General features: G+C 44.9%; 1 long non-coding RNA gene across 6 annotated transcripts in view; it reads right to left on the bottom strand.

Annotated features, from left to right (window-relative positions):
* Window positions 1–26645, bottom strand: part of LOC139829156 (uncharacterized) — a 295027-nt gene that overhangs the window by 80914 nt on the left and 187468 nt on the right. For 3 of the 6 annotated variants that reach the window (XR_011741507.1, XR_011741509.1, XR_011741511.1), the window contains 2 exons: window positions 8358–8502; window positions 3275–4578 (listed from right to left, as the gene is read on the bottom strand). This is a non-coding gene — a long non-coding RNA (uncharacterized lncRNA). Of the gene's footprint in view, window positions 1–3274; window positions 4579–8357; window positions 8503–26645 lie in introns of those variants that run through there. The other 3 variants (XR_011741510.1, XR_011741508.1, XR_011741512.1) reach the window with 2 other exon arrangements.

Here is a 26645-nt window from a genome sequence, read left to right on the forward strand (position 1 = left end):
CCAAGGAGCTGTTGCACTCTATTTAGCAAGTAAGTGATTCTCCTAAAAGCTGCATAAGGACTTGTAATGCTAAATAATCTCATCTGGATACTATTTTGTAACACGCTTTTTTATGAAAAGTTTTGATGAGCTTCAGCTGGTACCTTGCAAAGTTGCGTTGGACACGGCAGGGGCTTGGAGCTCCAGACTCCAGGGCTTTCCTTCAACTCCTGAAGCCTGTTTGCGTAGAAGAGAAATTACAGCCCTTGAAGCAGCTCCTCAAACGTCAGGTCTAATGTCTCCTTTAACACTGGGAAAAGGAAGAGTTCTCTATTTCATGCACTACAATAACTAGGATACATCCGTTGAAACTGCAGAGCAGAATATTCGACAACAAATTGAGTCATTCTTCAAACAACACATGATTAAATTGGATCTCATGACTGCAAGAGATTGTGGAAGCAAAAAGAAGAAGGTTGTTCAAAAAGATGAGCAAAGACGAGCAGAGGGAACACAGATGTTATTGCAGACCTTCACCATGGTCTGGTACAACTTGGCGGTCAAGACTCCCCTAAAGTTCTCGGTTTTTTGAAAGTAAGAGGATGGGTTGATGGAATAATGGCTTTAAAGGCTTCCTACTGGTTGTGGCAGCGGTCAAGGCGGGTATGGAGCCCACGGTGTTTGCTGAGCACACACAGACGATCGCAGGGTGAGCGGGGCCCGGGCTGTGAGCTCTACTCGGGGCTTACACAAACTTGGAAAGCCTTTGAGAAAGACTAAAAAAGACAAGTTTTAATGACTACTCTCCAAAGAGGTGATTAATTTATTCATGACCTGTTACTAAATACATAATCAGTGAAGTGTAAAAAAAGATTTTAGACTCAATATAATTGCCTGCCTCTAATGTAATAGTAATAATGAAAACACCTACAGTAAAGGCTTGTGAACCCCGTGTGGGATATATGATCCCTTTTTCAGTTTAAAGCAGAGAAATTATTCTGAGCCAGAATCAAGAAGAATTGGACACTTGCTTACACTCCTTACATCTTTTTGTTTCAAAAGCACGGTAGCATAATCAATTGTTCCCACTTCATTTGGAACACTTACAGTTCCTATTATGAATCATCACTCTCCTTGTCTATCACTTACAACAAATATGTTTTGCTGTTCTTTAATTGTTCTTGTCTTTCAGGTTTTCACTTCTGGATAATAAAATGCACATCACTAACGATGCTAAGTAATTTGGTGCTTTCTGAAATACGTACCCTGGGCAAATAAATGAAAATTACAGCAAAACAAATTAAAATGCAATACAAAATATACTACAGTTTACAAATGTTGTACTCAGATTACATTCTGGACAAACCCTTGTCGTTTGCCTAGGCTGTTCAATATCTTGCTCCACAGGAAAATTTGACATTTGTCTTGAAACAACTTACACTGCATCGAACCTGGCAGCAAAAGTCATTGTGCTCTTCTGGGGTGAATTAAATCACTGGATAATGGGAGGAAAACAAAGAGAACAGCTGAAGAATTGTTGCAGAATTTTCATAAGTATATGGTGGTATTTACCTTTAATGCTGTAGGGTCTTTTTTCCTCAGAAAAAACAATTCTACAAATGGTTAATACTCTCTAACTCATCATTACAAATCAGATTCTCACTTCAGAACACTAAGTAGTATCTTATCCCTTCATGGTGAGATTTATTCAACAGAACTAATCTGAAAATGAGGTAGCATTCAACATCAGTAATTATAAGCCTGCTCGCTCATTTTCCACAGGTACCTCTGGGGTTTGTTGCAGTGTTTTTTGGCTTTTGTTTTAAAAATGACTAGTAAAATAAACATATGACAGTGAAGTGAATGAGACATGCTTGGGAAAACAAGCAAGGGGCAGGAATGGCCATTGCTGCTAGCGAGAATTCCCTGACCCCAGGGACTACGGAGTAAGGCTAAAAGATGACAGTTCTGCACAGCACTTTGCTTAGGAGGATATACTTTGTATTTATCTTTTGTTATTTATTTTTTATAGGGCGTAGGTCTGTATTTTGCTAAGCTTTAACGGTTCAGATCTTCCTAATTTCCTTACAAATAATCACGCCAAAAATAGCTCAAGAAGTGATTAACGGGAAGCTCCAGTTTCTTATTATTGCTGACTTTATCTAATTACTGCACGTTGCTTTCCACTCGGATATACACGCATGCACATAAAAGCCTTACACCTTCCCTCAGAAAAAATAAAATGACAGTAACTCGTGCAATCAGATTGAGTGTAATAGGATTATCTTTTCAATCTCCTCGCTGAGTGCCTCCATGCATGCTTCTTCAAATCAATAGTTACACTTCATAAAGAACTGTAAAATGCATAGCTATTAAGAACAAGAAAAAAACCTTAAAACACTATGTGCTTTTGAAGTTTATTTTCAGTAAACAAAGTCTTTTGCTTTTTCTGAAAAAAAATAAAGGGGGGAAGAACAGATTACATTTTAATGCTACAAAAGCTTTAAAAATGGGATTTTCTAAGGAATCCGAGGAGATCAAGCACCTACTCCCTTAAGTCCCTTTGAAAATTGCAGCATTTATCTTCAGAAGCACTTAGAGTAGCTGGAGGGAGCTCGACTGAAAGGAGCCCATCAGGATTTTGTAACCCTGAAGTCATGGAGATTGTGCCACCCTCTTGATTTGCTGGAGCTTTTAAGTAACATAAGTGACATTTCTGTTGCGAAAATCACAAGTGTACCCCAGCGTGCCCTGAAAGCCGAGGGGTGAGGAGAGGACATTCTAAGCTTAGAAATGAGAAGAGAAACACGAGCACAGGTTCCCACGTTGGGAAGGTTCTCAGGTTTGGCAGGTTCCCTGGTTGGGCAGGTTCCCTGGTTGGGCAGGTTCTCAGGATGGGCAGGTTCCCAGGTTGGGCAGGTTCTCAGGATGGGCAGGTTCCCAGGTTGGGCAGGTTCTCAGGATGGGCAGACACTCATAATGGGTAGGTTCTCAGGATGGGCAGGTTCTCAGGAGGGGCAGGTTCCCAGGTTGGGCAGGTTCTCAGGTTGGGCAGGTTCCCAGGTTGGGCAGGTTCCCAGGATGGGCAGGTTCCCAGGAGGGGCAGGTTCCCAGGTTGGGCAGGTTCTCAGGATGGGCAGGTTCTCAGGTTGGGCAGACACTCATAATGGGTAGGTTCTCAGGTTGGGCAGGTTCTCAGGAGGGGCAGGTTCCCAGGTTGGGCAGGTTCCCAGGAGGGGCAGGTTCCCAGGAGGGGCAAGGTTCCCAGGTTGGGCAGGTTCCCAGGAGGGGCAGGTTCCCAGGAGGGGCAAGGTTCCCAGGATGGGCAGGTTCCCAGGAGGGGCAAGGTTCCCAGGTTGGGCAGGTTTTCAGACTGGGCAGGTTCTCAGATTGCGCAGGTTCCCAGGTTTGGCAGGTTCTCAGATTGGGCAGGTTCCCAGGTTGGGCGGGTTCTCAGGATGGGCAGGTTCCCAGGTTGGGCAGGTTCCCAGGTTGGGCAGGTTCCCAGGTTGGACAGGTTCTCAGATTGGGCAGGTTCCCAGGTTGGGCAGGTTCCCAGGTTGGGCAGGTTCTCAGATTGGGCAGGTTCCCAGGATGGGCAGGTTCTCAGGCTGGGCAGGTTCCCAGGTTGGGCAGGTTCCCAGGATGGGCAGGTTCTCAGGAGGGGCAGGTTCTCAGGTTTTTCAGGTTCCCAGGATGGGCAGGTCCTCAGGCTGGGCACATCCTCAGGATGAGCAGGTTCTCAGGCTGGGCAGGTTCCTAGGTTAGGCTGGTTACCTGTGAGACGCACGGGCCAAACTGCCCTTGAGCCGAGGAGCCCCAGCAGGGTCCAGTGATGCTCCGCTGCTCGTCCTGCACAGGGAAATGAGGCAACGATGGAAATGGCTTCTGTGCTGGTTCCTGCAGAGACGGGGAGATTGACTAGGAGGCTTAACTGTGTGCTGGTGTGACCTGAAGCCTCATGTTCCCAAGACAGCTGCCTCAGCCCACGCAAGCCTGGGCGTCCCCGCTGGGGAGGACACCTCGAGCTCCAGGAGCTGGTGGGACTGGGAGGAACAGGGCTGAGGGAGTGGGGGCCTTCAGCTGGACATCTCAACGTCAACACAGTGTTAACAGGAAACAGAGCTAAGGTTGGGACCTTCCCAGTTGTTTGGTAATGCTGGGGAAAAAACATCCCAAGGATCAGCCGGTCACATCCACTCATCCCAGGAACTGTGAGGGGAAACAGGCTGGTTTTATTCTTTCCCAAGAGCATTGCTGCTGCACCAGAATTCAGAAGCAAATATTCTGTTTTTTTTTTCCATAGAAATTTGAACTAAATATATTAAACCAGAACTTCTTGCTTATACAGTGTATCATCATTAGTGAATGGACACAGAGTCAGACTTTCAAAAACCGTAGTTTGGAAGAGGCACAGTAAGTGCTACTAATACAGTTTCGTTGAACAAATGGAGATGTGTGAAACCTCTGACTAATTCAAATTGATTCTTGCGCTGACAATGCTATATGTTTGTAAAGGTTTAAGAACATTGATTGAATTTGTTATTATAGTTCACAAGCCACCAACTGTTCCTCTCAAAGTGTATCTTTGTTCTGTTCCTGTATGGATGGAAAGATGAGTTTTCCAATATGTCATTTGCATTTTAGCATTAAAGAAAACAGCTGAACGGTATATATAATGATACAGTACGGGAAATATGTACACTTTCAAAATGAGATAAATGCATTGAGCATATATGTCTCAAATGTTAAGAAAATTAATTGATCTTATATTAGAGGTCTGATCCTTCTGCAAAACATGCTGCATTTGATCCCCACAGAATATTTGTTCAATAAACAAATATATACCATTGCATCTAAAACTTGTGAAGTCAAGCCCAGAGAGCTCCTTTTGTGCATCATTTTTGATTGTCCTACTTTGCTCTGTCAGAAACAGCAGCGACAGCTTAAGCATTAAAGCTTTTTGACATTGCAACAAACCAAACAAAGCCTAGTTGCACATTTTGGAATTTATTTAATAACACATTAAAACATAACTGGGGAGTTTTCAGCGTTCTCAGACAATAGCAGGCACTGGGAACTGTTTCCAGAGATGATGTTTTCCTCACATAAGGATTCTCGCTAGTTGAGTAGAAAAACCATCCTGGATCGCCAGCTCCAGCAGCCGGGCTGGCCAACACAATTACCGCACATTCTGTCAGCACATTTCCTCCCTTTAGCTTTACTTCTCCAATCTTTTTCAATATTGTTAAAATGAGCAATCATTTGTGATTCATACTCCCAAAAAAGGCAGAAACCAACAATTCCCAATGGCTATAAATTATTAATGCAATTGTGCCAATCACACAGAGCTTAGTGCTTTTAAAAATGGAATGAGATTATCTGCACAGTTATTTTCAATCAGATTCATTTCTTATTAGGGGGCATTATGCATATGGCTTTCTTTCAGAAAGCTATCTTCTTTAAAAAAGATTATTGCACAGTCATTTCTTGTGACATACTATGCAAGCTCTACACTTAGATACCAAATCAATATTTGTTTCAGGAAATAATTATATGTAATGGGTATTTTCTTTTCTAGATAGACAGATTCTTTCCAACGTAAAAGCCTGTTCTGTTCTCAGTTGTTACTCCCATTCAAACCCCCCCTGCTTTGAGCTGGTCCCATTTGCACCAGTCTAGCAGATAACAGGCGGTGCTGGTGCCTGCGCTGCAGCGTTTTGTTCTGCAATGGCTTTAACAGGCTGTAATAAAAAAGTTTGCAAGAGTTACTGTACAATGGATCTGGTAAAACACAGCTGGGGTATACAGCTCTCGCAAAAACTACAAGCTAGAAAATCTTCCTTTCTGGTACACAAAAATCTAAAAAAAATTAGACAAGAGCAGTGGAGATTCAAAGAATTTAAGTCTAAAGGTCAGGCTTGTGGAATCCAGAGAGTGGTCTAGGGAACAATTTTCTTTGTACATTTTCTCTGACAAATGCTGTTAGATTTTAGACTGTCCTGTCAGGGCCTGCTCTGGAGGGGATGTGGAAGACATCACACGAACTGGAGAGAGAGGATGATTTTGTATTTAGTGGTGCATCTTGTAAGAAGCTTGGAAAATTGTCTTTGTTCTCCCAGCTCCATACGACAAACTCAGATTGTCCCAACATCACACCATGATGTCCAGGACTCACGAACACATGAAATGCAAAGAAACTGCAACGCCTCAAGTTGCGGGAGCAGAAGAGTTATTCTTCTGTTCCCCTGAGTACGCCTGGCTAGCAGGGTGGGATCCGACCTGCACTGTATTCAGATAGTTTGAGAGCTGAAGCACTGAAATCACAAGGCTAAAGACACTGATTCAGAGCACATAAGCATGTTCCGTGTAATGGGACTTAAACATATTCTGAGTCAACGAGAACGTCAGCAGAAGACCCTGGCACATGCTTAACTGCCTCACTTAATCTAGATCAAAAAGCAGCTGTCACTTTCTAAGACCCCCGCTTTTTGCTCTAAGCATTGGATTATTTTATCTCTTGCATTGATGGAAAAGGTGATCTTTAAAGCACTGAGCTGTCAAAATACTGCATCAGAATTTTGCTATATTATTTTACATATCTCATCTCCGTATTTCAAGTACTGGCAATCATCATATTGAACACATCTTCTACAATATGGAGAACTGTCTGATTCCTGCGGTCATATGCCATGGTGCCATTTAACAACATGTATTCCCATCTGTGAATTTGCTTTCTGGCATTTGGCTTGTACTGTATTTTTCCCATCTAAAAGTCTGGCAGGAGTTTCTCACTATTATTCTGATAAGAGTGTGGGTCAAACTCATTCCACTGTGAATGTGCATTTGTAGTTGCCGGGAGTGAGTGACTGATTGGTATCAGGCAGCAGTGTCTTCTCCTGTTACATTTCTGGCATGTTATTCGGTGGTTAATCAGTTCCACTGAGTGTCAGTCAAACCCACCAGATGTGACTCTAATGGAGAGCTGCTAGTGGCCTGATGCCTGTTTTGTCACTGCTGTGGCTGGAGCGTTCATAACAGTTAAAAAAATGAAAGAAAGGAAAGTGAAAGGAAGAAAAGGAAGAAAAGAAAGTAAAGAAAGTAAAGAAAGGAAGGAAAGGAAGGAAGGGAAGGGAAGAGGGAAGGGACGAGGGAAGAGAAAGGGAAGGGAAGGGAAGGGAAGGGAAGGGAAGGGAAGGGAAGGGAAGGGAAGGGAAGGGAAGGGAAGGGAAGGGAAGGGAAGGGAAGGGAAGGGAAGGGAAGGGAAGGGAAGGGAAGGGAAGGGAAGGGAAGGGAAGGGAAGGGAAGGGAAGGGAAGGGAAGGGAAGGGAAGGGAAAGGAAGGGAAGAGGGGAGGGGAGGGGGGAAGGGAGAGGAGAGGAGAGGAGAGGAGAGGAGAGGAGAGGAGAGGAGAGGAGAGGAGAGGAGAGGAGAGGAGAGGAGAGGAGAGGAGAGGAGAGGAGAGGAGAGGAGAGGAGAGGAGAGGAGAGGAGAGGAGAGGAAGGAAGGAAGGAAGGAAGGAAAGAAGGAAGGAAGGAAGGAAGGAAGGAAGGAAGGAAGGAAGGAAGGAAGGAAGGAAGGAAGGAAGGAAGGAAGCGGAAGCAGGTAGCTTAGCAAATGTCAGGAAGCCATGTTTAGAAAGTAGTTGTCTTCACAAATCTCTGCATTAAAATATTTAGCCAGCTGATTTTTTCATTGTGTATTAATCACAGGACTATCTGCCCTTGTTTAATCAGGAAAGATTCATGCAAAACAGTACTTGGGATTTTTTGGTATGTCCTGTGGGGGTGAAAGAGTGTTTTTATTATTAATTTAGTTATTCAAATGCTTAGCAGTTCTTGCACACATGCATTATGAATAATCTTCACCAAAAACACCACAGAAATCTGTCTCACAACTATGCCTTGTAGGCAGAATCAGAGTCCCATTAAAGTAAACACTGTCATGAAGACAGAAAGGATGATTGTTCGCTCCCAAAATAAGCTTAAAACTCAGTCATAGCGAAGGACTGAAATTATTTTCATTTAATTAAAAACCATAAATCCATCCAGTTTTAGATGCAATATGAATCAAAGACTGCAACTTGAAATACCCCAAGATTCCTTTTCCATCCTGGTTTATATCTGAGACTGGCCCTGGCCATTTGACAACCAGCAGACTGGAACTTCCAGCTCATACTTACTGCAGATGTGGTTAATCAAATCGCAGACATTTAAGTGTAGGGATATTTATTCAAATTTAATCTTTAGCAATTGTGCATCCAGTTCTTCTGGATCTAAACTTCATTTATGGATCTGAACAGACCTAATATAATTTTTTAACAAAAGGTCAGTTATTTCATTGCTGTTTAAGGCTGTTTTATCTTGATGTTTTACTTACCGTATAAACAGACTTCTATTGCGTATTTGCCAGCCTTTCAGTAGCAGTTAAATCCGCTGCCTGCACAGTTCACCTCTCCTCTTCACTCAGTAGCTTCAGCAATATTATCTGTTTCAGCAGGATCTGGCTTCAGAAAGTCTGCCTGCTGTTTGGAAACAAAAGCAGAACGTGTAACACAGGCAGCCAAACTCCCTGAAACCACCGCGACCACCCCAGCGTGCGCAGAACCCAGCACGGGAACCAAACAGCATCCGTGTCCCGAGGCCTCGCAGAGAACCAGCTTGGAAACTGCCTCCGCATTCTGAAATTTTAAAGTATTAAAAACATATTTCCGATAAATAATTATCAAATTTCAGAGTGAACTGGGAAGGTGAGCTTGTTTCAGGAGTTGCTACAAATCACCATTTTGGTTTTCTGCCTTTTTTTTTTTAGACCTGATTTTTAATAAGGTAGAATTGATTAACGCTATTGAAATTGAATCCAATATTGAATCATCTTGGAAATTCCAGGGTATGTTCTTGTCCTCATGCAAATTTATAGCTGTTGATGGCTGACAAAATTTATCTTCAAATCTATTCCAAATTTGGTAATGAAATTGATGCACATCATGTCTAATGGAGAACACCTGGAAGGCAGCTTTGTAAGTGACAACGTAAAAGATTTTTCATTTTGTTTTTAAGCAAACTATAGCTTAAATCAAGTATGAAGTACAAACCTCGCAATGAGAAGGGAGATGGTGATTGTGCTTCGTTTTGATCATGCAGTGAACATGACCCTTTCTCTATTGACACCTTAGAAAAGATATAGATAAACATCCAATATAACACACACATTGACCTCAGTTCACTGACCTAAAACATTTATATGCTTTTAGTGCTTTTAATTTTCAGTGAAAATGACACGGTATCTCAGACACAGCCCCACACAGCATTATGATGTGTTTACATTTTATTAGTAGGTCAAGAATAGATGAAGATCACAGTAATTGGTCCTAAAATGATTGTTCTACTGAAGCACGTTTCATAAACTAGAAGCAAACCTGGGTTTTTTTGGCACTTTTCTGATTGGTACCAGTGTTTTGCTTTTCACATTGCTGAGATATAATTTAAAGAATAATTCTGAGGAAGAAATTCTACCCTCACCTTCTCCACATCTTCTTTCAGTTAAATTAATAATACTGAGAAATGTAGAGAAATTATGAGTTATTCTAAGGACTCAGAACTCAGCACATATTATTTTTACAGCTTCTTACATGTCTCGTGTGTAAATGCATGCACGTGGCTGTATATACGCACACAATATACTCCACATTTTTTTATGTGTGACTTCCTTGCACCGTAAATAGACGGGACATAATGAGCTGTGGCTTTAATTATTCCTTGTAAGTAAATATAGCACAGAAATTTGGCAAGGAGGATACTGGATATAGATAACATTGATAATGCCAAGAAAAAGGATCTAGATGTGATTTCAGGAAAAAAAAAAAAGAGCAGTTTGGCAGTAAGGATATTTATAGCACTGGATGGATAGAAGAAACATGGAGCTACAGTGAGAAGGTTGAAGGCAGCAGTGAAGGGGAGGGAAGGGAAACACCTCCCAAAGGCAATGATCACCAGGACAATGTGCCCAGCAACGCCCCTCACACGTGCTAGAAAAACGGAGCACTGGGCAGGAGAATTCCACACTGCACAAACCTCCGGAAAGGGGCAAACAAAACATCACAGGGCTGAGTTTGTCCCGTTATGAACTCAGGGAAATGGCGCTTCCAGTCCCTTATCAATTCACCTGTCCTTGCCCCTGCTCTAATAGTTCTGCAAAACTTAATTAACTGGGACCTGTAATGTCCTGCAAAGTTAATACTAAAGCGGTCAAGCAAGTACAGACTATTACTATTTTTAATAAGGAGACCTGCTCCTTGGAAAGAGATAAAGCTTTACTGCACATTTAGGAATGGGTTAGGCACCTAAAAAAAAGCAGTGAAGGAAAAACAAACTTAAACCCCATAGTTTTAATTTGAGCCTCCCTTAATTTAAAATCTGCAAGGAGAAAAAGTAGCTGAAGAGATGAAGCATAGAAATGTAGTAAGTGTTTTGTACTGTGCGTAATAATTCTTGAGTGCAACCAAAATACAAACCAGGAAGAACAGCAAATTCTAGAATTTAATTATAAAGGGTTGCAAGCGTTTGTCTATCAAACTAATTCCCCTCATATTCATGTTAGGAAACCTTCCTGATGTTCTCAGATGTGTTATTTCCAGGCTGCCGTGGGGAGCGCGGTGTCTGCCCCTCGCTCGGGTGATGCTGCAGGAGAGCGGTGACATCCTGCCCTGGAACCCCCGGACACGGCTCTGCTCCCGTCTGCACAGGGAAGGGGACCAGCACAACCAGGTATCTGCTACACATCCAAGAGGATATTAACAGCACACACCTACAGGAGAACAAGGCAGATACTGTCTGTAACGCTGCCTCGGCCGGGGGCGGGTGCCGGCACAGGTACCGGCACAGGCAGTGATGCTCTGCAGCGCAGCATCACCAGGCTCGGTCCTTAGCGCCTTGCTGACAACCCTGTGCTTGTAGCTCAGGAGCAAGCAGACATGCCCTTTCAAACTGCCACTTTATAGCATCTTCATCACAAGCTACTAGTAGTGTGCTGTTCGTACACATTTTTCTTCCGATGTATACATTCGCCTCCCTCAAACAACAACCTGCTCTAATGACTACCTCTGAGCACCTTCAAACCGCTTGTCTGTGGCATCTTTTTATCCTTCCTGGCCAGCTGTTCAAGTACAGGAACATCAGTGATTTTTGTCAGACCCGCGACATTAACCGTGAGATTTCAAAACACCTCAAAGGATGGTACTGAGGAAATGCTTTACTGAGGCTGACTGACTTCCTAAACCTGGCAAGTGGTTTGGCTGCTGCATTTACATCAACATCTCCAGAAAGCTGATGGACTCTCATGTCAGAGAAGATACAGAAGCTTTCATAGCTCCGTAACTGTTTTGTTCTTTTGGATGCTCTAAGTTGATCACAAGGGATAAAAACCTGCCCCAGCAAAGCAAGCGGTTGGGTTGTGTGGTGACAGTACCTGTGCAGTGTCACTTGGGCAGCGCCTTCACGTGTTCTTTCTGCGTGGTAGGTACTCTGTGTTTGCGTCTGATTGCTCTCACCTGCTACAGCTGGTAGTTGACTTTCTAACAACCTCTCAAATGCCCCGTGTAAGGGCCTGGGTGCTGGGGACAGCGTGTGACACTGGAGCATCGCACAACGGAGCCTCTGCGGGACCTGCAGGTCACAAATCGCGAGTGCTGAAAGGACCTATTGCAAGTAGCAAAGTAGGAGCAAGGAATTTGTAGCTAACATTCACAACTCTTCAGCCCCATCATGTTTATGGCTAAAACTTCTTTCAGGTCTCCCAGTCCCGCAAATGAATCAGATAGCAGCTTCGCTGCTCTGCAGTCCCAGGCACTGGTGGGAGCGTACTACAAATCTGCCTCAATGTGTGTCTTGTAATAAAATGCAAGAAAGTTAAAACAAATGCAGCTTTTTATAATGTTCTTACTACGGTTAAGGACACTGAATGATAGCAGTTAGTGTTTTTCATTCATTATATCTTGTGAAAGAATTAAAGGGGCTTAGAAGCCTCCTGGCCTTGTTATTCAGCACTGGTTTTTATAACGTTTGCTTCTCTACAACACACTCCCAGCAAACTGTTAGATATAAGTGTAATTCCTGATGTAGCTACACACCATCCCCTCTGCTCCTCCACATGCCACCTTCATCGTATGTGAGCATGCATAGTATTTCCAAACGTCTTTTGGACCAAGAAGGCCTATTTGTGAGAAGATAATGTTTGCACTTAAAAAAAGTCCCATATTCACTCATCAAGGTTTTACTCATAGCTGAAATTAATTAGGTGTTGGTCTGAAAAGCAAAACTCCAATAATACGTTAAAAATGAAACACAGCACTGCAAGAATTTTCATGCTCACTACCAAACATCACAAAGTATGACTCTGGCTTTCCCCCAGTCCCAGGATCAGTCTTTTTCAGGGTTGTTTGTTGTCAGATTACAGAAACAAAACAGAAATGAAAAATAATGCAGGAAAAATACACATCAGCCGCATCTTTTGGAGCGTCCAGGCACAGAAACAAGCATCCAGCTGCTCTGTTAGCATCTTCATTAGTGATAATTAGTCAGTAATTTGAAATCCTAAAAGCATCACATATGACAAAAGATTATCTCCACTTTGTGACTAGTCTCTAACTGCTTAGATTGATTAGAAACAAAACCCAAAAATCTTCCAGCTGCCTAGGTAACACATTTCCTCATGTTCATTGCTAAATTTCTAGAAAAAGTCTCTCAAGAGGCCTTGAGTAATTAAAGAGGTTTTAATCACCAGGATGCTCTAGTGAAGGAGGGCTGTTAATGATATGCCAGAGTGTGCTCCGTACTAGATGGAACGTAAAGGCAGCTATGGGTCTTCCTCGGGGTGATCCTTCCGCACACACAGACAGCCAACCCAGAAATAACGGCACAGTGCAGGAGTTCTCCTGTTCCAGGACATGACCGACCTACTGCTAGAGCACACCTCCTGCTGCCCGTTCAGCTCCACGGCAGCACCCCGGGTCACTCAGCACCCCGGGTCACTCAGCACCCTGTGTCACTGAGCACCCAGCCATCCTTGCCACCACATCAGGCTCCTTCACAATCACTCATTGATTTTCCTCTCCTAACTCAGACTCCATTTAGCAAAACATTCTTCCTTATTTCCAGCTGGGGAACTGCGGTGACAGAAAGGCTGTGGTTAAATTGGAGATTCAGCTCCCGCCTCACAGGCCCATCCCGCAGTGCTGGTCCCTGGTCCATCCCGCAGTGCTGGTCCCAGGTCCATCCCGCAGTGCTGGTCCCTGGTCCATCCCGCAGTGCTGGTCCCTGGTCCATCCTGCAGTGCTGGTCCCAGGTCCATCCTGCAGTGCTGGTCCCAGGTCCATCCCACCGTGCTGGTTCTGGGTCCATCCCGCAGTGCTGGTCCCTGGTCCATCCTGCAGTGCTGGTCCCAGGTCCATCCCGCCGTGCTGGTTCTGGGTCCATTCCGCAGTGCTGGTCCCTGGTCCATCCTGCAGTGCTGGTCCCAGGTCCATCCCGCAGTGCTGGTCCCAGGTCCATCCCGCAGTGCTGGTTCTGGGTCCATCCCACAGTGATGGTCCCTGGTCCATCCCGCAGTGCTGGTCCCAGGTCCATCCCGCAGTGCTGGTTCTGGGTCCATCCCACAGTGATGGTCCCTGGTCCATCCCGCAGTGCTGGTTCTGGGTCCATCCTGCAGTGCTGGTCCCTGGTCCATCCTGCAGTGCTGGTTCTGGGTCCATCCCGCAGTGATGGTCCCGGGTCCATCCCCACCTCACTGCTGCAGAGACAGGACAGCAAGCAGGAGTCCCCACTGCTGAGAGGAACCGCAGGAGCGCTCTCAAAACATCCTGCAGCAAGGCTTTCCCACAGTTCTGCCACATCCTAAATCATGTCATTGCGCAGAACATTTTGCGAACCACCTGTACCAGAAGAATTTGCAACCACTATGTGAACACAGAACTAACCTTTATTTCATCTGTTAGGAATAATGGTGATGTCTTAAGGCCACAACTAAATACCACAAATCAAAGCAGCAATTAATCACAAGTGGAAACCACAGAGCTGAAGTCCATCACATGCACCCACAACACACACACAGGGTCAGGAGGAGAGGAGACCAATGAAAACCACACACAATTGAAGCCAGGTAAACCCTGGACAGGGGTGGAGCACAGTTTAACACCCCTGCGCTTCGGGACAGACACATCTCGCTGCAATCAGTGCACTTCAAAATCAGCATGTGATAGATAAGCTACCTGGAAAGGAACTGCCAGCATGTTTGATGGAGTTTAGAGGAAAAATACAGCGGCTGCAGCTGAATTCCCAAGTCAGAGACCTTGTCCTCTCCACAGCTGGGAGGGATCCAGATGTGCTGCTAGAATGAGAACACAGAGCAGTTTATCTGGGCTCGGAACCTCATCCCAGGGAGGCTGGCTGAAAAACTCCTGCCAGTTTAAGGAGACGTGAGCAAAACTGATTCCTAGTTTGTGGTTTTATCATACATTTTCTTAATTTTCATATCTAATACTTGCGTTTTAAATTAAAAGTCCCTTTGTTAGGCTGATGTTACTGTGTGCATTTGTGATATTTGCAAGAAGCAACCTAGAGTGTTTTAACCTGTATGTAGTGAATCATATAGTATTACTGGGTCAAGATGGTCCATTACCTCTTATGGAACAAAAACCTGTGAATTATAAAACATTAATAAGCCCAAGAAGCTCATTGCCTCTAGCAGAAGACAGGTAGTGGTATAGATAGCTACAGCTCTCTCTAGCTCTGCAAAGCACGAGTTTCACCACTATTTAAGTCCCTGGCCTTTGCAGTTCAGGTAGGTATTTGTGACACCCACACCAGTTTCTAACCAAAGCCTGAGTTCAGTATGTGTGCACTATTTCTGAGCCCCCAAAGACACTGCAACATTTGGTACAGCCAAACATCTTGCTTAATTCATTATTCACTATTTAAAATTTTGTCAGAATTCCAGGCATGAAGTGAAAGAATAAAAAAAGCAAGATGAAGAAGTGAAGCAATCACACACCACCATCAACAACATAAATAAATCAGAGAGCCCATATGCTGAAATTCACGAATCCAAATTACATGGTGAAAATCTTACCCATGACAGAAAAAGCACAAAGCCCAGGATAAAAGTATAAAGGGGCAGATTTCCAGTGAGCAATGCCACAACTAGTAATGCCCGTAAGTGCATGTTTTTGCTATGAACACGTAGCTTTAGCGGTTGTGACAGTAAACATCCCTTCCTGATGCTTCCTGGAAACTTCTGCAACACAGTGCTGACCGGGGACACACAAAAAGCTTCGCTGTCAAAGCTCCCACCAAACCCTGCAATTTCTGTAGCAAATGACAGCTTTTCTCTTCCCAAGGCTTCATCGAATCAAGAGGAAATTCAGCCCTTCCGTAAGAGCTGGGGAGCGGGGCTGGCAGAGCTGGGCTGTGGAGCCCGGGGCTGGCAGAGCTGGGCTGTGGAGCCCAGGGCTGCGTTCGCCGCCGTCACAACCTCCGTGACGAGTCTCTTGCAGCTTTGTAGCTTTGGCAACCCAGCTTTAATCTTTGTATCACACCAGTGACAAGGTGGAAAACCGGCACCCCGGCTTTTTCATTTAACAGATTTGATTGACTTAAAGTTTCAAACCTGATTTTAGGTGTATAAGGATATTTAGCAGGTATCACAGGAGTCTAAGGAGAAGCCCGAGCCTGTGCATGGCAAACCAAAAGTGGCAAGGGCAAGATGTGGGAGCTGAGGGACAGGGCATCCACCCAGGGGCAACAGCAGAAGTTGCCCCTGTAGTAAATGTGGCCAGCAGGACCAGAGCAGTGATTGTTCCACTGTGCTGGGCACTGGGGAGGCCAAACCTCGAATCCTGGGGTCAGTTTTGTTCCCCTCACGCCAAGAAAGGCCTTGAGGTGCTGGAGTGAGTGGAGAGAAGGGAACGGAGCTGGTGAGGGGCTGGAGCACAAGTGTGATGGGAGCGGCTGAGGGACCTGGGGGGTTCAGCTGGAGAACAGGAGCTGAGGGGAGACCTTCTGATCTCTGAACTGCCTGAAAGGAGCTTGGAGCCAGGGGGGTCGGGCTCTGCTCCCCAGGAACAAGCGCCAGGAGCAGAGGAAACGGCCTCAAGTTGCACCAGGGGAGGCTGAGGTTGGATGTGGGGAACAATTTCTTCCCCAAAGGGCTGTGGGGCATTGAACAGGCTGCCCAGGGCAGTGCTGGAGTCACCATCCCTGGAGGGCTGGACAGACGGACATGAGGTTCTCAGGACATGGGTTAGAGGTGGGCTTGGCAGTGCTGGGTTAACAATTGGACTCGATCTGAAATGTCTTTTCCAACCAAAATGATTCTATGATTCTAAATGGGCTGTAGCCGCCAAACAAAATGATGTTGTTGTCAGGTAGACTTAGAAAATGAAACCACAAAGCTTTCCTAACAAAGATGAGCACCACTGACTTGATCAAAGTACAAAGGATTCAAAACACTTCTCAAATTCAAAATACAGCTGACTGCAAGTCATGAAGGTGCACTTTGCTGTAACAGTTTAGACAAGGATGCAAAATTTGATAGGCAAGCACCCTCCTCTGAAAGGATACAAAACCTGTGATGCTGCGGTTTGATACACTTCTGCAAAATTTTGCACAGAAAACCCTAAATATTAATTGCTCTGTGCTGTCACTGAATAAAGTTTTAGCATCCCAGTCCTAGGGAAATAACATTTAATAATACATTATTTATAAAATGCAGCGGGTTTCTATAATGAAAATATCACCTATCATAAAAGTTAGGTTTTGTTGTTATCTGAGGGGACTAGCTAAAATTATTGGCAGAGTATTAATAGTGCCACCAAGTTGGAAACTGTAGGTAGGAGAAACACAAGAGAAAATAGAATGTTATCAGAAACCTTCAGGCTAGAAATCTGCCTTTGAATTCCTGAATGTGTGATAAAGAGAGTTATATAACACGGTTAAAACTCAATAAACAAAGCCTGTCTGCTTAGGAAGCCAGAATTAGACCATTTGTTTCCCATAAGGAGGAATGTTTAAAGTTATTTCTCTGTCAACGGTAAAATTATGAATAAACCTATTGAAAAATATAGAATCTGTGGGAGTAAAGAATATGCTTGGCTATAACTTCACTTTTGTTTAACTACAGAAGTATTGCTAGTTAAATGTTCCTCTATCTTAAAACATCGCAGCTGGTGAGATGGCTCTCCATTCTAATCACCCACAGAGCGGGAGAAAGGCGCGGGGCACTGGAAACAAACACCTTCCTGGCACCCAACCACCTCGTTTGGTGAAAATCTCTGGAAAAGAAAACCTGCTTTAGCCAGCTTAACAGTGTCCTAGTTGGCTGTTAATGACCTGTTGTAAAACTACCTGTGTTACTGGAAAATGTAAAGCTTTTTAAAATTACCAGAGGTCATAATGTAGGTGTACAGTATTCTCTTTTCTTCAAGCAAGTGAAAATAAGGGTCACGGGTAGCTCATGTAAGCGGCACTCAATCTTTTAAATACATCCCTGACTGCAGAAAGTGGCCACGTCTGCTGTTCAAACACGGTTTGAGTGTTCAGACAGGATTACGAGCATGGGATGAAAGGTGCTGCTTTATTTCTGCCTCTCTCCTCTGCTACACACATAAACCGAGCAAGCCCAAGAGCATACGCGGGTTTCTCACTCTGGAAATGAGTTTTGTTGAAATCACAGCTGACCTGACATGGGCAGGTGTGTTATAAGAGGTGTATGAAGTCGGGTCACTTGGAGGCTTTTGTTCCCCACAAATAAGGCAGAGAAGATGCTGCTGGGAGCGGGGAGCAACAGCAGAGAACACGAAGGAGCAGAGAACATGAACAGGCAGAGAACACGAACGGGCAAAGAACATGAATGGGCAGAAAACAGAAGGAGCAGAGAACACAGAATGAACAGAGAACATGAATGGGAGCAGAGAACAGAACAGGCAGAGAACAGAACGGGCAGAGAACAGAACGATCAGAGAACAGAACGGGCTGAGAACAGAACGGGCAGAGAACAGGAAGAGAACGGGCAGAGAACAGAACGGGCCGAGAACAGGAACAGAACGGGCAGAGAACAGGAAGAGAACGGGCAGAGAACAGAACGGGCCGAGAACAGGAACAGAACGGGCAGCCAACACGACCTGGACCCGCCAGCGCAGCCGAGCGCGCCCCAGCAGCGCCCCCTGGGGGCAGCGTGTGCGAACTGCGGGGCAGCGGCAGCACGGAGCGGGCGAGGAGCCCCTTATGGTCCCTCTGGAGCAGAGCGGGCTGAGCACCACCCCGGGTTGGGTTTCCCAGCACAGAACAGACATCGACACACTAGAGCCAGCTCGTTAGGAGGCTGGAACACATAATGGACTGGGAGATCATATCATCATTTTGGTTGGAAGAGATTCTTAGGGTCAAGTCAACCATAACCCACTCTGGCACTGCCCCATGTCCTGAGAACCTCATGTCCGTCTGTCCAGCCCTCCAGGGATGGTGACTCCAGCACTGCCCTGGGCAGCCTGTTCCAATGCCCCACAGCCCTTTGGGGAAGAAATTGTTCCCCACATCCAACCTCAACCTCCCCTGGTGCAACTTGAGGCCGTTTCCTCTGCTCCTGGCGCTTGTTCCTGGGGAGCAGAGCCCGACCCCCCTGGCTCCAAGCTCCTTTCAGGCAGTTCAGAGATCAGAAGGTCTCCCCTCAGCTCCTGTTCTCCAGCTGAACCCCCCAGCTCCCTCAGCCGCTCCCATCACACTTGTGCTCCAGCCCCTCACCAGCTCTGTTCCCTTCTCTCCACTCACTCCAGCACCTCAAGGCCTTTCTTGGCGTGAGGGGCCCAAAACTGACCCCAGGATTTGAGGTTTGGCCTCCCCAGTGCCCAGCACAGTGGAACAATCACTGCTCTGGTCCTGCTGGCCACACTATTCTTGATGCACACCTGGGTGCTGTTGGCCTTTTTGGCCACCTGGGCCCACTGGTGAAGATGATGAAGTCAAAGCCATGGTCTTCTTGGAGACTCACAAAAGGTCAATAGTGACAAGACAGAGCAAATCAAGTACAACCAGACAGACCAAAGAGGAATTTTCAGAGTGAGGACAGTCAACCATTGACATGGATCATGGAGGTTTTTAAAACTTGTCAGAACTAGACCCAAAGCAACTGGGTCAAGCTTTGAAGTTAGCCCTGCTTGAAGCAGATAACTTCCAGAGGTCCCTGTCAATTTAAGTTATTCTATATTTTAATTTGGATATAAACATGATGTTTCAACAACACACCACATATCAGAGCATCTTCCCTCAACTACTTAGAAAATAAAAGGAACATGGTGGCAAGAATGTAGTGTCATCGTTGTCCAACTTTGATTTGTGACTTTCCTGTACAATGCTAAAATACATCTCCGCTGTACCGTGTGGTGGTGTTGCTGTAACAGTTCCTTCATACCAGCTAGGAAGAAGGTACAAAAAGCTACATTCTAAAATCACCATTTTGCAGTGATTCCCAAAGAACTCAGAGTTCAATAAGCATGCAAATAACAATTTCAGCGAAGCTGCAGAACAGTCGAGCTCTGGTTTACTCAACTGCTCCTTGACATCCTTCCTGCAGTGCAGCTCCTTGGAGAGCCAGCGTGTCCCAAGATCACGGCACGAAGAGGTGGAAACAGCACAATTCCTCCCCGCTGTGGAAGGAGGCGAGGAGCTCCTGGGGCCGCGAACGCCGGGCAGGAACAACTCAGCTCCCCCGCAATCACTGCAGCCTGGATGGGGCTCCAAGGTTCCATTCCACTATAACTAGTTTTTGTTTACTTATTATATTATATTTACTTATTATTATATTATAATTATTTTATTTATTTATTTTTAAAATTTTATTTATTTCTATCTGGTTTTATTTCTTTCTGTTTTGCTGTCACATTACACACTGTAGAGAATAGGATTCAACACATCAGCAACCTTAAGTCTGAGCCATTACAATGCATAGAGTTACTTTCTTTGGAGAAAATACACTGAATGCAATTTAACTCTTAAAATACATTCACAGCTTGGACATGCAGAGGTGCCAGTTCAACTGAACGTGTGAGCACAAAGTTTCCACGTGCTGTTGCAGGGAAAATCCGGCTGAGACAGCAGCAACACCCCATGTGCCACCACGTCCTCAGCACAGGGACAATCACTTGTGTGAATATCACTGCTCGCTCTAAGAAAGCAAATAAGCACATGAAATAACTGAGGAGGGAAGGAGTAGGAGGTTGATGTGTAAGCACATCCTGTGCTGAGCAGGAGCAGCACAGACTTGGTCCTGAACGCCTGGACCGCGAATCGAACTGAGCAGCCCTGGTCTGTTCGACCCTGTATGACTACCCAGGAGTCAACGAGGAGAATATTCTGCACCGCTGGAGTCTGCTCTGAACATGGACACACTTGGTCTGAACCATGGATTTTTAGAAATAAAGAATGCACATAACACAACCTGAGATTTTGTTTTTTGATAGTTCTTTGCTTATTCATGAATAAATAATTCAAAATCAAATCACATAGGCGGATTCATAAATACTGTATCCAAGTCAGAGGTAGGCAGACATGTATTTTGCTCTGATCACACTCCAACAGGACTTGGCTTTTGAGCTACTTTGCAGGGAACAGCAAAATACTAATCACAGAATCACAGAATCTATATGTTTCATAGCTTAAATAATTCTGAGATTGACATAATTTTTATTGCTGTTTCCTTCCTACCACTGATATTACCAAAGCCAAGTGCCAGGGTGACCTTGTTCACCTAAACCGGCACTCGTTCACATTAACAGCAAGACGTCCACCACCTTCACCAGATCTTGAGCAAACCTCTATGAGAGCAAAGCCCCCACAGCAACGTTCGGGACTCTGTGTGGCAAGGAAAATATTCATGAGGCCACTGTCCTTCCATGGCTACTTTACATTTGGTTTTAGCAAGGAACCCCAGCAGAGGGATCGTGGCAGAACAGGGTTAAGGACGGGGTTACCCTTCTGATGAATTGATGACCTGTGGTTTGGGAGCAGCCATTGGGCCTCAAGAAATAATTCCATTAAACTAAACCCAGCTTTGTGTAGGAGATACATGCACTTCAGTTCTAACTCATGCATACCCTTTAAATGGAAAACAAAATCATTCGTGGCATAAAATTCCTTACAGAATAGGAATTTAATTGCAAGTCAAAAGCAGGATTTAAGTTTGTTTCTGATACTAAATGGTATTTCTAGAAATGGAACAGGGATATACATGTGTCTGTCAGGAATGCAGTGAGAGACTGTTCTATCTGCAACAATTTGTTTCAGAATTTATTTAAATATTTTACCACCATCCATTCTCTCACAACTGGAAAACAAATAAGATGATGATGCATCACCTCCCTGCCAGTAAATTAGAGAGTATTATTAACACAAGTATCTGCAAAGATCTGCTAAAAGATGGTTTATGCCTGAAGGTGACTTTCGTGTGTTTTATTCAGGAGACTTTTGCGTGTTTTAAGTACGATCATGATTTTATGACTCGGGCTTTTAGAAATGTCTTAATGAAACTAAAAAAACCACTTTTGCTCAACATTTGTTCCATTTGAGACTACTTCCAACACTGATGTGTTTACAGCAAGATCCATTACGTCCTGGAACGGATATGTTATTTGAGAAGTTCAGAATGGATCCTAGTGGAGTTTTTAACAGAATGTGGATGTTACCATCCTCCCTACTCACGTCTGATCACAACAGACAAAACCCCATGCAGAGCTTGGTGATGAACAGCAAGTTAGGTGAAAATTTCTATTTGTCCTCAAATTATTTTTGAATCAGTAATAAGCTGCAGAGCTTCAACTTGAAAAGTATGTTGGAGAGAGAAATTCACCAGCTCGTGAGAGGGGGAATCTTCTCGGGTGAGCTCAGCTGATGTTCTTCTCCCCAGGGGCCCTTAACCTCCGTTTGTACAGGGGTTCCTCACCATGAACACACCGCTTATGCTGGAGCACAAGCAGGAATTCTCAGTCCTTCTCACCACCTTGCTCCCCTTTCGATTAACGGCGAAACATGCACTGAAACCAACAACGGAGCTCAGGTGCCGCGTACCCATGGGACTGCACTTTCTTCTTCCCCTGGAAACGGCCCGTGCCCCGAGCAGAACCCGGCGTCCCCAGCGCTGCCCAGTGACCCCAGTCACAGCTGCTGCTTCCATGTCCTACCCAAATGTCGGTGCTGCTTCCACCTGAAAACATGGCCCAACCAGCACCAGCCGCTCCCAGGGAACCCTCCTCCTGCCCTGGGGACATTCCTTTGTTCCCAGCCTCTTCTCGGAGACACCCCCTCATCTAAACTTATAAGCTCTTGGCCTCACATCAAGCTAGAACTGTGCAGCATAGCTAATACATAAATTAGCGACAAACTTTCCGCTGTGGTCCCAGATCAAGGGCAGAAGGAGCTGCGTGACTGCGGGGCCCGGCCGCGGTGGGTGCTGCCCCTGCCCTCTGCGCGCATCTCCCACGGACAGACTGGAACACTGAGCCTGCGGCACGTCAGGAAATGTTACATCAAAAGAAGAGAGTAAGAAATAAACTGACATTTTCCACAAAATAAATAGCTTACCATTAGCATTATATAAAGTGTTGTGACAAACCTTATTTTGGAACTATTGACAAGAGCCTGGAAGTTAGTCTTTAATCATGAACTTTCCAAAATTGCCTTTCAAAGGGAAAGACTCCACTCCTGTTCTCTCTGGCACATTTGTTTTCCATTTTGGATTTATTGGCACAGAAATCACCCAAAGCTGATCTTCAGTCACCACTGCAGGGCTTTTTGGAGCTGTTTGGGCTGTTCAGACTTTGATTCCTGTCATGGAAAACCATTACTCAAATATTTCTATTAAGAGCCTCCAGTTCAGAAGAAGCTTTTCATTGGATTCCAAGTTAGCCAAGGCTGTGAGATGAATCTGCCTTCTTTTAATGCGAACATGCTACACTTCAAAATACAGAACTCAATTTTATTTGAAAGTAGGCTTGAATAGGCTAGAAGTCCTCAGTAGAGAAAATTTGAGTTGGTGGTCAAAACAGATTAAAATAAAAAGATTTGATAACAGATCTACTGCCCTCTGGTTAAATCCTCCTTGGCTGAAACTTTTGCTTCCATCATCCCTTCCAGTACAACACACTTCCATGGCTTCTTGGTTTGCAGCGAGCTCTACCAGCTCCTCCTTGATTACTGCACACGGAAAGCAGCACCTGCCTGTGCGCTGACTCAGCTTTTCTGCGATGTGCTCCCATCACCTCCCACACCCTCGCCCCTTTCTGTGCCAGCCGTGTCCCCTGGCTCTGCTCCAGGGACATCTTGGGCCACTGGCCCGCGGTGCCCGTCAGCTCCCCTGGAGCTGGGCAGGACAGAATTCATCTCCTGACCCTGCCAGACACTCTGCCGTACACAACACCTGCGAACACACCAACCGGATACACCGTTCATCTACAACATGCACATAAGATCCAGCATGCTATGAAGAAAAACACGTTAAAAGAGTTTAAATACCTTCTTGAATAGGGCCATGCCTCAGCAGATCTGAAGTCATCAGGACCTTCTTCACCTTTCGCAGCAGGACCAGAGTCTCGGGTACAGAGGTCAGTGACTGCTGACACGGTTTTTGAGCCCTCAGTTATAACGGCTTGAATATTTACTTTTATCTGAATCACAGAATCACAGAATTGGCTAGGTTGGAAAAGACCTCAGAGATCATCAAGTCCAACCCTTGGTCCAACTTCAGCCCATTTACTAGATCATGGCACTAAGAGCCATGTCCAATCTCAGTTTAAAAACCTCCAGGGACGGTGAGTCCACCACCTCCCTAGGCAGGCCATTCCAATGCCTGATCACTCTTTCCGTAAAGAACTTCTTCCTAATATCCAGCCTAAACTTCCCCTGGCAGAGTTTAAGCCCATGTCCCCTTGTCCTATTGCTAACTGCCTGGGAGAAGAGACCAGTTCCCACCTGACTATAACTTCCCTTCAGGTAGTTATAGAGAGCAATGAGGTCACCTCTAAGCCTCCTCCTCTCCAGGCTGAACAACCCCAGCTCCCTCAGCCTCTCACCATAGGTCATGTGCTCAAGTCCCTTCACCAGTCTTGTTGCTCTTCTCTGGACCCGCTCCAGCACCTCAATATCCCTCCTGAACTGAGGGGCCCAGAACTGAACACAATACTCCAGGTGTGGCCTCACCAATGCAGAGTACAGGGGAAGGATCACTTCCCTTGTCCTGCTGACCACACTATTTTTGATACAGGCCAGGATACCATTGGCCTTCTTGGCCACCTGGGCACACTGTTGGCTCATGTTGAGCTTGCTGTCAATCAGTACCCCCAGGTCCCTTTCTGTCTGGCTGCTCTCCAGCCACTCTGTGCCCAGCCTGTAGCGCTGAAGGGGGTTGTTGTGGCCAAAGTGCAGGACCCGGCACTTGGCCTTGTTGAACTTCATCCCATTGGAATCAGCCCATTTTTCCAGTCTATCCAGATCTCTTTGCAGAGCCCTCCTGCCTTCCAGCAGGTCAACACTGCCCCCCAACTTGGTGTCATCAGCAAATTTGCTGATGGTGGTCTCAATCCCCTCATCTAAATCATCAATAAAGATGTTAAACAGGACTGGATGTGATCAAGCATTTACCATAATGGGATCACTCTTCAGTTTAAGATCAAGTCTTCCTCTCTGACTAGGTTTATCTGCCTCCTAACTTTAAAACAACCTCTGAGATCTGAGGCCATAGCAATGTAACTTAACAGTATTAATACCGAAGCAATTTAGTATCTGAGTGCTCTGAGCCTAAGACGTGTTCAATGAAAGCATGAAATCCAGCACAAAGTACCCCTGATGGTGATGGCTTTTATACAGTAATTTAGCAATTCAAACACAGATCTTCTACCTGACACTTGCTTCTTATTTCCTATCCTCCCTTTGTTTTAAACTCTTGCCTAAAAACTAACCAATGATTCTCACAAAACTTTAGGGTAGGGAAGCACTGTCTACCTCATTACCAAAAAGGAAAAGGGTCCATGCAAAAGCTGACTCGACCAAAGACAGCAAAAAATTGCCAGTAAGACTCAAAACTCGGGAACTCTGAGCTATAAGAGCATTAAGCAAATGGGTTTGTTGGACAATGCCTAACACGAAGTAGGAGGAAAGCTTCATTTGGAGCTTGCCAGCTCAGCGTTTAAGTTAAGGTCAAAACATATCTGAACACTAGAAAAATACCCTTGTAGCCAACTCAGATCAAGAAATGGTTTAAGCATAATGCAGGAACCAAGAACCCGGTTTTTGAGCACTTTCGAAATTAATTTATAAGATCAGTTGGTGAAACTTGGTGGGACAAACCCTGTGAGTGGAGAGGTGGTGGATGAACCATCCCCGGAGACATCTCAGGCCAGGCTGGACGGGGCTCTGAGCAACCTGAGCTGGTGAAGATGTCCCTGCCCATGGCAGGGGGGGCACTGGGGAGCTGGGAAGGGCCCTTCAACACAAACCATCCTGTGATTCTATAATCAAATCGGTATTTCTCAGGTACTTCAGAAACCACCATTCATATCTAACACTTTGAAAGTCAGAAGAGGCACATACAGTGCAAGGTTCACATCATGAACGTATTCTCTTCTGATTTTGAAAAACTGGCTGTAACTAACAAGCATTCATTCATAGAACATAAACCTCTTCTCAGTTGCCTCTGAAACCAAGCTCACTTGGTAACAGCTTCACTATTTATAAGGGCTACAGAATCAAAATCAATTGTTCATACTTATGTTCTGAATTGTGGGGAAAAAAGAGCTTTTGACTTCTAAAATTTTCACACTTTCAATCTAATAATCAAGAAGAATAACTGCTGGTATTTTGAAGATATCAATATATTCCTGCTGGTATATTATACTTTCTTCCTCTCTACAATTGTTTTCGGGGACATTTCAGCCAAGATAACTGTAGTTTTAAATAACTTAACATCCAGGAAAGGAAACTAAACATAAGTAGCACATTTTGCTTAATCCACAGATTAAGTTTAGCTACTGTGAAGGTCTAATTTCATTCTGCTTGTTTTGTGAAGGGAAAGAAACCCCAACATTATTCCTTTCCTGATCATCAAGTTCTCAAGGAACAAACAGACAGCGATAACCACTGCAAAAGAATTCAATACAAACAAAATATAATCATTTAACAAATGAAGTCATCATTTGGTTCTCCTTATATAGTCCACAACACTTTGTGTTACGTGCTCAACCAAGGAAGACCCATGTGCCTGTTGTACAAGATCGCACACAGGCAAGCGCCAGGCACCACGCTCTCCACATCTTCACCAGCTTGCATCTTTGCCAAAGGATGCTGCCACAGTCTCATTTGTTCCTGTTCATTAAGAGCCTGTCTGTCCACGAGATGCCGTTGATATGTCTGAGTCAGCTGAACTTGCCTGTGCTGCTCACGCTGCACGTCGGGCACAGGCAGTGGCCAAGACAGCAGCAGCAGGCGGGGTTTGATCTCGGTCATCGCCAGCAGAGAAAGAGAATGCCATTAATCAAAACCTCACAAATATACTGACACACAACTAAGTCTCAAGTGCCATTGACATCTATAACTATGTATTTAGGACGAAGTAATTTACTCTTATTCTTAAAGA

This window comes from Patagioenas fasciata, chromosome 15, assembly GCF_037038585.1.
Source record: "Patagioenas fasciata isolate bPatFas1 chromosome 15, bPatFas1.hap1, whole genome shotgun sequence".
NCBI classification, from domain to species: Eukaryota; Metazoa; Chordata; class Aves; order Columbiformes; family Columbidae; genus Patagioenas; species Patagioenas fasciata.